This window comes from Erpetoichthys calabaricus, chromosome 13 (genome assembly GCF_900747795.2).
Source record: "Erpetoichthys calabaricus chromosome 13, fErpCal1.3, whole genome shotgun sequence".
Classification (NCBI taxonomy): domain Eukaryota; kingdom Metazoa; phylum Chordata; class Cladistia; order Polypteriformes; family Polypteridae; genus Erpetoichthys; species Erpetoichthys calabaricus.
In genome coordinates, this window is record NC_041406.2 from 22,464,193 (window position 1) to 22,478,366 (window position 14,174).

The following is a 14,174-nucleotide window of genomic DNA, read 5'->3' on the forward strand; positions in this document are numbered from 1 at the left end:
ATGACTCACCATCTGAGGCCAGGTGGCATCTCCGTCTCTGATCTTGAGACTGGATGGCATTATAGGCTCAGAATGTGGATAGGTGGCTCTGGTGTGCTCAGCTATAGAAGATACAAGCTCTAGAAAGGGTGGCGTGGTGGTGCAGTGGTAGCATTGGAGACTGTGGTTCGAGTCCCAGGTGCATGGACCCTGCATGATCTTCCCGTTGCTCCCTGGGTTTCCTCCCACAAGCCAAAGTCATGCTGGTCAGGTGGATTGACGATGCCATGTTGTGTGTGTTTGTGTGTTCACCTTGTGGTGGACTGGTGCCCTGTCTGGGTGTTGCCCATGCCTTGTGCCCTATGCTTGCTGGGACAGGGTCCATCTTCTCCACAACCCAACTCTACATAAGTGGGATTGGAGAACAGAATGGAGTGGAGTGCAGTTCTCGATGTTCAGCCAGCTTCATCTTCATGAAAGTGGATAGCAGATCTTTAGAACTAGAAGGATCGGTCCACTTGGGGGGGGCAAAGACCCAGGAGAGCGCAGTCTAAAGAGAAAGGTGTACTGGAGGTGGGCGTCATCAGCGTCTCCGCCGGCGCTTGAGGTTTAGGCACGGCCATCAGGGGTTTTACAGTAATTAGTTTCCTTTGTTGCTGCTGCCACTGCTGGTGAACTGGTGCTCAAAAGAGAGGGGAGTTACTCCTTTTGTGCCCCTCGCTGCTCGCTTGTGAGGTCACTGCATGAGTAAGATGGGAGAGCGGCCCTGAATCAGCTATCACTTAACATTTGAATGTGTGCTGGAAGCCCGGCTGGTTTTTTTTTTTCCTCTTCTTTCCCCGGGAAGAGCGCAGAGTTTTAAAGCTAAAGAGATTTGGGGGAGGGGTCAGTCAGCGGAGGAGGGCTTAGTGATTAGACGAGGGGGGAAAAAAGCGAGTCCCCCATCAACAAGCTGCTGCCAGCGAGTGAAGATGAGCAGCATGGATACCTAGGGGCTCAGCCTCTCTGCAGCGCCTTTCTGGGATCTACAGTATGGATTTAAGCGTTTTCACCTTTGGTGCCCAACATGCATGTCAGCAACAAGTCTGAAGCAGTCAGCCTGTCTGAAAGGAATAAAAGAGAAGTTCTCTCGTCCCACCAGTAGCCTAGGGGCTCACTTTCAGGGAGTGTGCCTCTCTCCGAATGGAGTGGCTGTCTGATGGTGGTCTGGGCAAGGCAGAATTCCAACCTGGCACACTAAGACGAGCCTCTCTCACCAGGAAAATGGGCACGGTGACGGATTTACACAATGGGCACCTCTCACTGTAAGTACATGTCTGCTTTGTGGTGGGCCACGTTGAAGTGATGCACAGTAGCTCAGCCTCAGGATCATTAAATCAGCTTCACGTGCCGCTGACGTGAAAGTCTGTAAGTTTTGGGGTGAAGCGAGTTCAGAGAACATCAGCATGTCTGGCATTTCTAAGTAAAGCCGGAGAGAAAAGACCGCTGAGCGTCTGCTGGGTCAGCGCAAAGTGTCTTAGAGCTCTGCAAACTCGTTGGGAGGCAAGTGGCAGAGGGGTCAATGGAAAGACTTGGAAAAGGCTGCAACTTATCAGCACAGGAGCTGCGTGAGCGATGGGCCGAGAGTCAGTGCACAGGGACAGGCGGTGGGGGGGGGGGGGCCGGCGGCCGCGGCAGGTGGAATGTGCAAGAGTGTGACGGGAAGGCACACTCGGAGCTAACGTGGGAATCCGGGATGTGCGCCGAGTGCTTTGTCTTTGGCATCTCTGATATGTGTATATTACCACAGCACTTGTGTATACTGCCTGTATAGAGGCCTGTTGAAATCGGCATACTGTACGGTATATGGTGTAAGTGTGTAGGTGAACTGTATATACAGTACAAGCTGCATGTACGGAATGTGGGAGCGTATGTATACACAAGAGGTACATACTGTATATACGTATGTGTGTGTGTCACATGTGCAGTGTATGTGTGAGTGTGCGCTTGCACCTGTGTATGCTTAATTTATACAGTATACATACATGTAGTACGTGTGTGAGTGTTTATACAGTATATATGTCCTTTATATGTACAGTATATACTTTATATTTTTGTTTATATGTATATACACACACACACGCACTTGTATGTATATATGATTACATGTGTGTTTGTCTTTAGATGTATATACATTATTATTATTACTGTTATTATTATTTATTTAGCTGAATAAATCTTTATTGAAGGCAATATAAGTATACACTGCACATACATTTATATGTTAAATATAAGTATGTGTTTTAATTATATAAAATGTACTTACTGTATGTGTATGTAAATAAACACATCCTGGGATGAACGGCCATCCACATAGGGTGCTGCTTCCTACCTCAGTGTCGCTGCTGATGGGATACGCTGTGCATCCTAAAATACGGATCCTAAACTAAATGGAACAAACCTAAAAGTTTATCAAACATAAAATAAACATTAAAATAAAGAGTGGAAGACATGATGTTTCAGCTGGTCCACTTTTTAGTTTAGGCTGATAGTTTGTAATTAATACATTTTCAGCATTTGAATTCAGTTTTCATTTTTTAACCCTTTATATATATATATATTATATAACATATATTTACTATCTATCCATCCATCCATTACTGTATCCAACCCGCTATATCCTAACTACAGGGTCACGGGGGTCTGCTGGAGCCAATCCCAGTCAACACAGGGAGCAAGGCAGGAAACAAACCCCAGGCAGGGCGCCAGCCCACCACAGGGCACACACTAGGGACAATTTAGGATTGCCAATGCACCAAACCTGCATGGCTTTGGACTGTGGGAGGAAACCCATGCAGACACGGGGAGAACATGCAAACTCCACGCAGGGTGAACCCAGGAAGTGAACCCAGGTCTCCTAACTGTGAGGCAGAAGCGCTACCACTGCCCCACCATGCCGCCTTTACTATATATACTACATATATATTTATATATATATTCTACATTTTTATTGCAGATACCTATAGATATATACTATGTGTGTGTGTGTGTGTGTGTGTGTGCGTATGTACAGTATATATACAGTATATATATATATATATATATATATATATATATATATATATATATATATATATATATATATATATATATATATATAAATAAAGTATAAAGAGAGAGACAGTAAACAAAGCTCAAACAGCCCCAGTCAGCATGGGGGTCCCGCAGGATCTGTCCTTGTGTGATACCTAGAAAGTGAAAAATTTCAATAAGACGGCTGTTGTCCCCCAACATAGAAAGCTGTCTGTCATCAGACATCAGCGCCTCTTCAGTGAGGTGGTGGCCCCAAGCCTGGAAGGGGCGGGGTTTGGGGGGTCTGCAGGGGGCGTGGTCAGGCATCATCCAGCTGCAGTTCTTTGGAGCTGTGGACAGAAAGACAAGGCTGTTAGTGGTAGCGCTGCCACCTCTTGTCCTGGCCACCTTCTTGGCTGCCGGTCCAAAACTGACTGTCTGCTACTGGCTGGCAGGCAGTTTATATGATTTTGGAATCAGAAGGGGGATGGCTTGAGCCATTAAGGCAGACGTGATGTCGGGGGGTCTCCCGGGGGTCTTCTCCTCTGTTCTAAAGATGTACAACACCCTCATTCTTTCCTTCTCCAGAGCTCAGTCGCCATTCCCCATGCTCGTGTGTCTGGTTGTATATTTTGTGGCCAGTTGGGGGCATCTCAGATTTCCCAAACCATAGACATAACTACTACACTGTGCACAGTCCCAGGTTCAAGTAAGCCTTTTTCATCTTTGGTTTCCCTCCTATAAAACAGGCTTCTTTACCACTGTATGTATTATCTGACCTATTAAGCTCAATGTGTTTGGGTTCGTTCTTTTCCACAATTCCACATCCTTTGTCCAATTGCAACAAAACTTTTCACACATATTCCACTTTGTCACACAGAAAAACCGCAGACTACTTTCAAACCCAAAGTTTGGACCCTGGGGACAGCAGGGTGAGTTTAAGGACAGTGCCACCTGCTGGCTCAGAGCAAGTGAAGCTCCAGAATAGACTGAAGTCCGACTAGCAGTTTCCAAATAAGCTCGGGAGGAGTGGCCCCAAGCCTGGAAGGGGCGGGGTTTGGGAGGTCTGCAGGGGGCGTGGTCAGGCATCATCCAGCTGCAGTCCTTTGGAGCTGTGGACAGAAAGACAAGGCTGTTAGTGGTAGCGCTGCCACCTCTTGTCCTGGATTGGTAGTGCTTACCTTATCAGAGCCTTGAAGGAGTCCCCTATGCCCCCTGATCGTCTCATGTGTCTTTTAAAGTGCCTTGTGATGATTTAGTATTTGAAATTAAGATTCATCGAGATATCACTACAAATATTCTTATTCCACCTGTTCAGTTATAGGGCCTCAGAGTCTGTCCTGGCAACGTCAGGTACAAGGCAGGAACCAAGTCTGGACAAAGGGTGCCAGTCTGTCGTAGGGTACAGTCACTCTCAGTCAGACTGGCTCAGGGCACAATCTCCAATAAACCCAACACACGTCTCTCAGGAGGAGGCAGAGAACCCAAACAGACATGATGAGAACATGAACACTCCACACCGTCTGTTCCCAGGCTGAGATTTGAACCCAGGACTGAGGAGGTGTGACACACTGCAGCAAAACAAGTAGAAATAAACAAATTGGATCTTGTTGTGTAATTGCGCAGTGAAAGGTGCTATAAAAGATATAGAAACTGACAGAGACGTGGATAGACCCCGGGCTGGATTACCTGGACGGGAAACCTTCATAGTGAAAGGTCAGTGGGAGACTGTGGACCTCCCGTGGACAGACATTCCCCAGTTTGCAGGGTGGCAGCATTCCTGTTATGGGGCACCCACAGAACTGTATGGGAACTCTAGTTCCAGTGGGTTCCATTGGTGCCACCAGGGGGAGCTTCTGGGGAGAGGATTCTCTCTTCTTAGGAGGGACTTGCGCCTGACCTGGAAGTGCTTCTTGGGGGCAATGTGGTGGCACTGGAAGTACCCCTGGGTCCAGCATAAAATAATGCTGCTTTGTCTCTGAGTCGGGATGAAGAGGATAAATTTCACCTGAGGTGGAGGAAGGGAGAACACGTTGAGTCTGACAAGCCTATGTGAAGGTGTTTTGTTCATAATAAATCAATATGGGAGAATCCAAAAGTAAATGCAACTTCCTTCTTAATTCGGGTAATTGTGAGCAGATGAACATGACAGTTGTGTCACCTCTGCACATGGTCCCCCTGCAGGCTGATGCACTTCTTGAATTGTTCCACCACTTCATTCTTTGGGAGAAGAACCTTGGGCTGCTCCCAAATTCAGGTCTGCACCGCTACTTCAACCTCATAGTCAGAGGTGAACCTGCAGCCACATAGAGCCTCTTCAGGTGGGCTGAAGATGTGAGAGTTGGGTGTTGGCTCTGAGGGAGATGTGGAGGACATTCAAAGCATGGCTGTTGCATGGCCTTCACCGTTATGGCTGCTGCATTTGGATGTGTGTTGTGATGGAGCAGCAGGACGGTGTTTGACAGCATTCCTCTCCTTTTGCTGCCGATTGCAGGTTTCAGTTTCTCCCTAAGCAGAGAGCACAGCACGTTGTATTGGTTGCTGATTGTCGGTGTTCCTGAAAATGTGTCAGAATGGGACCCTTCATGTCCCAGAAGAAGGTCATCTTGATTTTCTTGGCAGAGGGGTGTCATTTCAACTTTATTCTTTAATGGATAGAAGACGGGGGTTTCCACTGCATGCTTTGTCTCTTGTTTTCTGGGTCACAGAGATGGCCCCGAGTCTCCTCTCTGGTGACAATCCACTCCAAAACTCTTGGATCTTCTTCATCGCGTTTCACGAATTGGGTCTCAACTTTCACATGCTGTTGTTTGTGCAGATCAGTAAGCTCTTTGGGTGTCCATCTTGTGTAAACTTAACCGTCGTCATTCTCTGGGCTGCCATGTGCAGATCCGTTGCTGATATCCAAATGTGCAGCAACAGCAGACAACGTAATCCGTCGGTCTTCTCTAATGAAGACATTCACCTCGTTAATGTGGGCTTGTGTGCATGATGTTGATGATTGACCAGATTGAGTTTCACTTGTTCTTCCTGCTTTAAACCTTTCTACCCATTCATAAACTTCTACATGAACATCTGCTGTTGTCCTGAGCCAACACCCCTCGGTGAATTTCAGCAGGTTTCACTCCCTCTGCCTCAAGAAATCTCACGATGGCGCATTGTTCAATAATGGTGCAGTCCAGCAGTGGAGCGTCCACGTTCATTTGAGACTAATGGCCGAGCGCCGCTCTACGTGTACGCGTTCAAACTACCCATAAGGCATTGCAGACGTGTTTTATTGTGTAACTTTCTAACTATTGTGGTTACTGTGTAATTTTCAGATTGTCTGTACTTTTTGATTTGCCCCAGTATTTGAACTCAGGACTGTGCTTAGTCAAGTTGGGTCTACGGTTTGGGGCTCTGGGGCTCACCTTACAGGTCACAACATAGATTTGCAGAAGCACTCCAGTGTACGTCCAGTAGGTGAGCTGTGGACGTCCAGGGCTGAGTGAACCCACGCCTGCTAGTTGAGCGGATCTGATTTAGTGACATTGAGAGCAGTTTGGACTTCGCAGTGATCTGCACTTTGATGCTCCCTTAACTCTTTTATTAAATCTTGACATTTATAAAGTGGTATGATTTGAAAGTAAATACGAGAAAGGAGAGGAAGGACGTTGCTATGTACTGAAGTTTATAAGCCTGTTATTTATGTTTTTTTGGTACACTACCTTTAATAATAAATAGCTGTAATTAAACCACATACTGGGTTTTGAAAGCAATATTAAGTAAACAAGAACTAACAGTATAAAGAGAACATCTGCTCATTATGACTACAGAAACTAACTTAATAATTAAAATTGACGTTCATTTAAACTGTCTATCAAGCAGACCATTTTAGGAGTCAAAATTGAATTAAGGAGCTCAGCTCTAAAATCCTTTTGTCTGTAATGTCAAAAGCTTATTTTCAAATACAACATCAAATCCCTTTAAGCTGCGCACTATTCACTTCTTCATGAAAGCTCAATATAGTGCCTTTTACTCCATCACGTTTCACTGGTACATCCAAATTTGTCGTAAATCTTAATGGTGTGAAGACAAAAGATGAATGAAAGGGGCGGACGTGGAACGCGAAGTGCGCCTGCGCCTCCGTAGCCAATAATGAAGAAAATCAGCGCACTTTACTGTACACTCGGCGACTGTCTTGTTTATTTCATGGTTTGGTATAAGAACGTCAAAGGTCAAAGTCGACTGCTTTCTTATTTAACTCCACTCTGTAAGTTCATGTATAAGGTGTGCAATGAGAGGGGATCTGAAAGGCGTCGGCTCGTCTCACAGATTTACCTGCCGTAGAGTCCACAAAAATAAAGTCACCGCGTGCGCGTCTGCTCAGTGCGCTCAGGTCATTCGGCAGTGATGGTCACTCCAGGTGAGCGCCGCAGCCCCGGGCTCTTCACGCGCTTCGATTATTTCAACTCCAGGCTGCGTTTAGTCTTCGGCTCTGTACTAAAACAGGCGGCAGGAGCTGCAACGGGCTCAGAATCTGTGATGCACGTATTGTACTCTACCTAGGACTGTAATACTGTATGTTCAGAATCTGTTATCTGTGTATTAGATACTGACTTTCATCTGCCTGGCACTATAACACTGTAGGCGCAAAACATATTGTCTGTGTATTATATAGTGCCTTTCCTCTATCTAGGACTATAACAGGTTCCGAATCTATTATCTGTCTATTATATAGTGCCTTTCCTCTATCTAGCATCATAACAGGTTTAAAATCTATTTTCTGTATATTATATAGTGCCTTTCCTCTAACGCTATAACAGGTTCAGAATCTATTATCTGTCTATTATATAGTGCCTTTCATCTATCTAACGCTGTAACAGGTTCAGAATCTATTATCTGTCTATTATATAGTGCCTTTCATCTATCTAATGCTATAACAGGTTCAGAATCTATTATCTGTCTATTATATAGTGCCTTTCATCTATGTAGTGCTATAACAGGTTCAGAATCTATTATCTGTCTATTTTATAGTGCCTTTCCTCTGTCTAGCGCTGTAACAGGTTTGAAATCTATTATCTGTCTATTATATAGTGCCTTTCATCTATCTAATGCTATAACAGGTTCAGAATCTATTATCTGTCTATTATATAGTGCCTTTCATCTATCTAACGCTATAACAGGTTCAGAATCTATTATCTGTCTATTATATAGTGCCTTTCATCTATCTAATGCTATAACAGGTTCAGAATCTATTATCTGTCTATTATATAGTGCCTTTCATCTATCTAGCGCTATAACAGGTTCAGAATCTATTATCTGTCTATTTTATAGTGCCTTTCCTCTGTCTAGCGCTGTAACAGGTTTGAAATCTATTATCTGTCTATTATATAGTGCCTTTCATCTATCTAGCGCTATAACAGGTTCAGAATCTATTATCTGTCTATTTTATAGTGCCTTTCCTCTGTCTAGCGCTGTAACAGGTTTGAAATCTATTATCTGTCTATTATATAGTGCCTTTCATCTATCTAGCGCTATAACATGTTCAGAATCTATTATCTGTCTATTTTATAGTGCCTTTCCTCTGTCTAGCGCTGTAACAGGTTTGAAATCTATTATCTGTGTATTATATAGTGCCTTTCCTCTATCTAGCTATACAATAGGTTCAAAATCTGTTAACTGTGCAGTATATAATGCCTTTTCTAAATATAGCACAGTGGCATGTTCAAAATCTATTATCAATGAATAATGTAGTGCACTTCCCTAACATAACATTACAATATGTTCAAAATCTTTTATCTGTTTATTATATATCGCCTTTCAATGACCTAGCACTATAATATTTTAGGTTCAAAAATCTGTTAGCTATGTTTTATGTAGTGTCTTTCCTCAAAAAATCTATTATCTGTACCTGATATAGTGCCTTTCCCCTATCTAGCACTATAACAGTTTCAGAATATGTTATCTGTGTATTATATGATGTCTTTTCTAAATATAGCACTGTGATATGCACAAAATCTATTATCTCTGTTTTATATAGTGCCTTTCCGCAACAGTGGATAATGGTATAATCAAAATCTATTATCTATTTATTATACAGTGCGTTTCATTTGTCTAATACTACAAAACTGTGGATTCAAAATCTATTATCTATGCATTACAAAGTGCCTTTCCTTTATCTATCACTATAGCAGGTTCAGAACCTCATATCTGTGTATTATAAATAGTGCCTTTACTAAATAGAGCACTTAGATATGTATAAACCCTATCTATGTTTTATATAATGCCTTTCCTTTATCTAGCACTATAACACATTCAAGCGCTGTAACAGGTTTAAAATCTATTATCTTTGTATTATATAGTGCCTTTCATCAATCTAGCACTGTAATACTGTAGGTTCCAAATCGATTATCAATGTGTTATACAGTGGACAGATCACACAGGACAGCAGCAATGGGAAGGTGCCAAGCTGTTTTATTTACAAACCAAACCATCATATTACTAGCCGGAGTGTTTCCCTCATCTTCAGCACTGACCACTGAAAAGTGAAGGAATTCAAAGGGTCCTTAAATGGCCCTTCATCATTCATTACCATAGTGATCAGCGGCTGTCAGGCCCACCAAAAACAAAAGAATCCCCTCCACACGGAGGGTTGTGTCCCCTCCAGATGTGAAATACCTCTGAATGACCTCATGAAAGTCACAAACAGGAACGACAAGCCCACTCACACAGCAGGTGACCGTCTTTACTCCATCGCCATGTCGTCTTTATGGACTCTTAAGGAATGGCTCTGAGCCTGCCTTATAATGGAGACCATGTGAAAAGATCGCTACGGTAGGCAGCGCTGAAGCCTCTCATCATAAGGTGTATTGGCAAGGAGATGAAGCTATCGGGTGTAAGGGGACACACTGGGGGCTAATGCTGGAACAGCAGTCCTTCATAGGGCACAGTCAGCCACACAGTCATACACACAGCCACAGCGGGACAGTGTGGACTCAGCAGACAACCTACCAGTCAGGTCTTTGGGACACTGGGAGAACATGCAGGATCCTCCAGACCAGACATCTCACACACTACAAGATGGAGAGAAGGATAACAGAGGTGAAAGGAACTATATAACTAATAAATAGATAGATGGGTGTGAATGGCAATATAAGATAGCTAGACAGATAGGAAAACCACTATGTAATGAAAAGATAGATAGATAGATAGATAGATAGATAGATAGATAGATAGATAGATAGATAGATAGATAGATAGATAGATAGATAGATAGATAGATAGATAGATAGATAGATAGATAAGGCACTATACACTGAAAGATAGAGAAAGAAATTAAAGGCACTATATACCAATATACTATATACTAATATGCCAATAGCTAAAGATGAATGGCACCATATAACTGATAGACAGATGTGAAATGCACTATATAACTGATTGACAGACAGCGATGAAAGGCAGTATATAACCAATAAATAGATAGATGTGAAAGGCGCCTTATAATAGATAGATAGCTAGATGTGAAAGGTGCTATATAACAGATAGATAGATAGATAGATAGATAGATAGATAGATAGATAGATAGATAGATAGATAGATAGATAGATAGATAGATAGATAGATAGATAGATAGATAGATAGATAGATATGTAAGGCACTATATAACAGATGGAGCTCTACTGCAGGCAGTGCAGTGTAATGTGGTGGTTAAGGCTTTGCACTTCAGGTGCCCCTGAGGTTGTGGGTTCAAATCCCACCACTGACACAACGTGACCCCTAAGCAGGTCACTTCACCTGCCTTTGCTCCAAGTGAAAAAACAAAAGAAATGGAGCCAGTTGTATCTCAAAAATGTTGTAAGTCTCCTTGGATAAAGTTGTCAGGCAAATAAGAAGGAACTGCCTGCTCCTCCTTCTTCATTCCCTCTTTTTCTCAACTGACTTAACATTCCACGGGTTTTCCGGCCCTTTCTGACTGCGTGTTTAGTGACAATTGCCAGTGCAGGAATGTCCACAGAATGTTCCCAAATGGCCGCACTGAAAGGCAGTGGTGTTAAATCTTATTGTTCTTCACGTTGCCTTTCATCTCTAAGACTCACAAGCTCGATATTTATGAGCCAGTGAGGGTGAATTCCTTAGTCCTCACTTGAGGACCACTCTCCTTGACCTGTGTTCCTCAATTTTACTGCTTTATTTTGTTTGGAGTGGATTTCAAAAAAATTTATTACCAGGCCAAGTGACTGAAGCATCTATCAGTGTGAAGTTCTCTGAGTCGCATTTCTGCACTGGCAAGTCTCCGTGTGGCCTGTTGAGAATGCAGCCCAGCGCCTGACGTCCTCATTACCATCACAATACAATTTGCAGACACAATTGAATGGCGCTGCTAACTAAACAGGCCCCTCTCTCCAGCCCTCCCCCTTCATTCACTGCAGTTTGTGTCAACATGGCAGGAGCCAGCGCTGATCTGGCTTTCGGGAGGCGCACTCTTCACCTTGAACGTTTGTCTATAATTTTCTAGAAAATGCAGAGCTTTAAAAGTTAGTAACACACATTTAAAGAAAGAAAATCAGCAGAATGTTAACATACAGCCACTTACTAATACATACTAACCTGATACAGGGACGCAGGGGCTCAGGGCTTAGACTGGCAGGGGCATTGAGTTGATGGGACTCCAGCCCATCTCATGGCTCACTCATGCATAAGCCACGCAGGGCAAACATACTCAACCTATTGCTGGGAAGCTGGAAGACATTAGAGTACCCATAAAAAAATCACACATGGACAAAGAGAGAACAGGTAAACTCCACACAGCCAACGATTATTCAAAGTCTGCTAAGCACAGCGTGGCTTTAACAGCATTGGCAACAAAGAGCCATCCTTTCATCCTTTGAACCCACTTTAGTATTTACAAGGTTAATGGGTACCAAAGCCGATCCTGGAGTGTAAGATGCATGGCAGGAACTGGGCTGGGATAAGTGGCTGGTTTGTTTGGTCTTATAGAGGTAGATAGACATGAAGGGCATTGTATAATGGATAAACTGTGAAAGGTGCTATATAGTAGATACTGTAGATAGATAGATAGATAGATAGATAGATAGATAGATAGATAGATAGATAGATAGATATGAAAGGCACTATATAATAGATAGATAGATAGATAGATAGATAGATAGATAGATAGATAGATAGATAGATAGATAGATATGAAAGGCACTATATAATAGATAGATAGATAGATAGATAGATAGATAGATAGATAGATAGATAGATAGATAGATAGATAGATAGATAGATATGTAAGGCACTATATAATAGATACTATAGATAGATATATAGATATGAAAGGCACTATAAGATAGATAGATAGATAGATAGATAGATAGATAGATAGATAGATAGATAGATAGATATGTAAGGCACTATATAATAGATACTATAGATAGATATATAGATATGAAAGGCACTATAAGATAGATAGATAGATAGATAGATAGATAGATAGATAGATAGATAGATAGATAGATAGACAGTTTGAACCACCAGGGTGCTCCAGCCATGCCAACCCCGACAGACAGGCAGATACACGAGTTTGCCACACAGCACACATTTATTCAGGTAGGAAGCACTTTTCTTGCTCCCCACAGCAGCACAACACAAATAAACAGCACCAAAGCCCAGTCCTTCTCTTTTCCTTCTCTTTTCTTTCTCTTTCTCTGTCTTTCTCCACCTCCACTCCTTTTCCAGCAAGCTTTGTCCACCTCCACCTGACTCCTTTTATAAGGCACCCAGAAGCACTCCAGGTGCTTGTTGGTCTATGGGTTCAGCAGAAGTGTTGCAATTAAGGGCTCAGCAGCAGCTGCAGCTCCCACTAGTGGCGCCCATGGAACCCAACAGGGCTGCACCAAGCCCTGTGGGAGTCCGAGGCGCCGCTGTGACCCGGGGGCTGCCACCTAGCACGCTGGGGGAGGTAATGCTCTGGAAACGTTCCCTCCGCCCGTCCTTCCAGCGTAGAGGCGTTCCAGCCAGGCTGCTGTATGCCACAATAGATAGGTAGATATGGCACTATATAACAATTGATGGTGTAGCAGGACAAGTGATAAGGCAGGGTGAGTCCCAAAATAGCTGGGGTGCCAATCAGCCAAACTCTTTAATTCGAACAAAAGAGAATAAAGAACTTAACACGCACACGAAGGCCCTACAATAAACAATCAGCCCGTGGCCTCTTATTGCCCTCTAGTGGCATTCCTAGGTAGGGCTGGTCTCGAGTCATCCCAGACAGTCACACACTGAGGTCCAAATGAGACACCACATACCAGGGATGTTTGCCTTTTATATTGGGAGGGGCAGGGCTTGTCTGGCTCCATTGCCCTCAATGAACAGTTTCTCAATGCTGTGAGGGATAAAGGAGACAAGACTGCTAGGGACAGTGCCCCCTCTTGTTCAGGGGTGGTACCACCTGCTTTAGGTGAGCCAGGAAGGCAACCCTCTGATGGGCATGCATGACGATAGATAGACAGATGGATGGATGGATGGATGGACAGAACCACATGCAGGTGTCTCCAGATGTAACCCAAATCCAAATGCTACTTTGGTCTCCAAGAATATTCTGGACGCACGAACGAAGGCTGACACACCCTTTGGTTTTATGCTACTTAACAAGCAAGCTGTCTTACTTCTACCACACTATTAGGGTGTTCCCCTAACCCTGTAATAAAATAGCAGTGGTGATCCCCCCTACACCAGGTGGCTTGTATTTATTTTACTACTTCAGTCACTCTAGCAACCTCTCAATTTACAAGTGTTAGACAAATGGCAGTGGACAGCAGCATATACAGTAGCTTATTTTCAAGCTTTGCACTCATAGTGGTACAGTTAATGGCAAGTTAAACTCATTTAAATTATTATTATATTTACTGATGCACATATGGCCATCTTCATCCTTCCATCTATCCATCCTCTTCCGCTTTTCTGAGGTCGGGTCGCGGGGGCAGCAGCTTGAGCAGAGATGCCCAGACTTCCCTCTCCCCGGCCACTTCTTCTAGCTCTTCCGGGAGAATCCCAAGGCGTTCCCAGGCCAGTCGAGAGACATAGTCCCTCCAGCATGTCCTGGGTCTTCCCCGGGGCCTCCTCCCGGTTCAACGTGCCAGGAACACCTCACCAGG

At 43.6% G+C, this 14,174-nt stretch overlaps 1 protein-coding gene across 2 annotated transcripts in view; it reads left to right on the forward strand.

Annotated features, from left to right (window-relative positions):
- Positions 1–14,174, forward strand: part of macf1b (microtubule actin crosslinking factor 1b) — a 224,429-nt gene that overhangs the window by 56,645 nt on the left and 153,610 nt on the right. The window contains exon 1 of one of the 2 annotated variants that reach the window (XM_051935616.1): positions 661–1,283. The exons of the other annotated variant lie outside the window; for it this stretch is intronic. The gene's annotated coding sequence lies outside the window, so the exon portion shown is untranslated. Of the gene's footprint in view, positions 1–660; positions 1,284–14,174 lie in introns of those variants that run through there. 2 annotated transcript variants of the gene reach the window in all.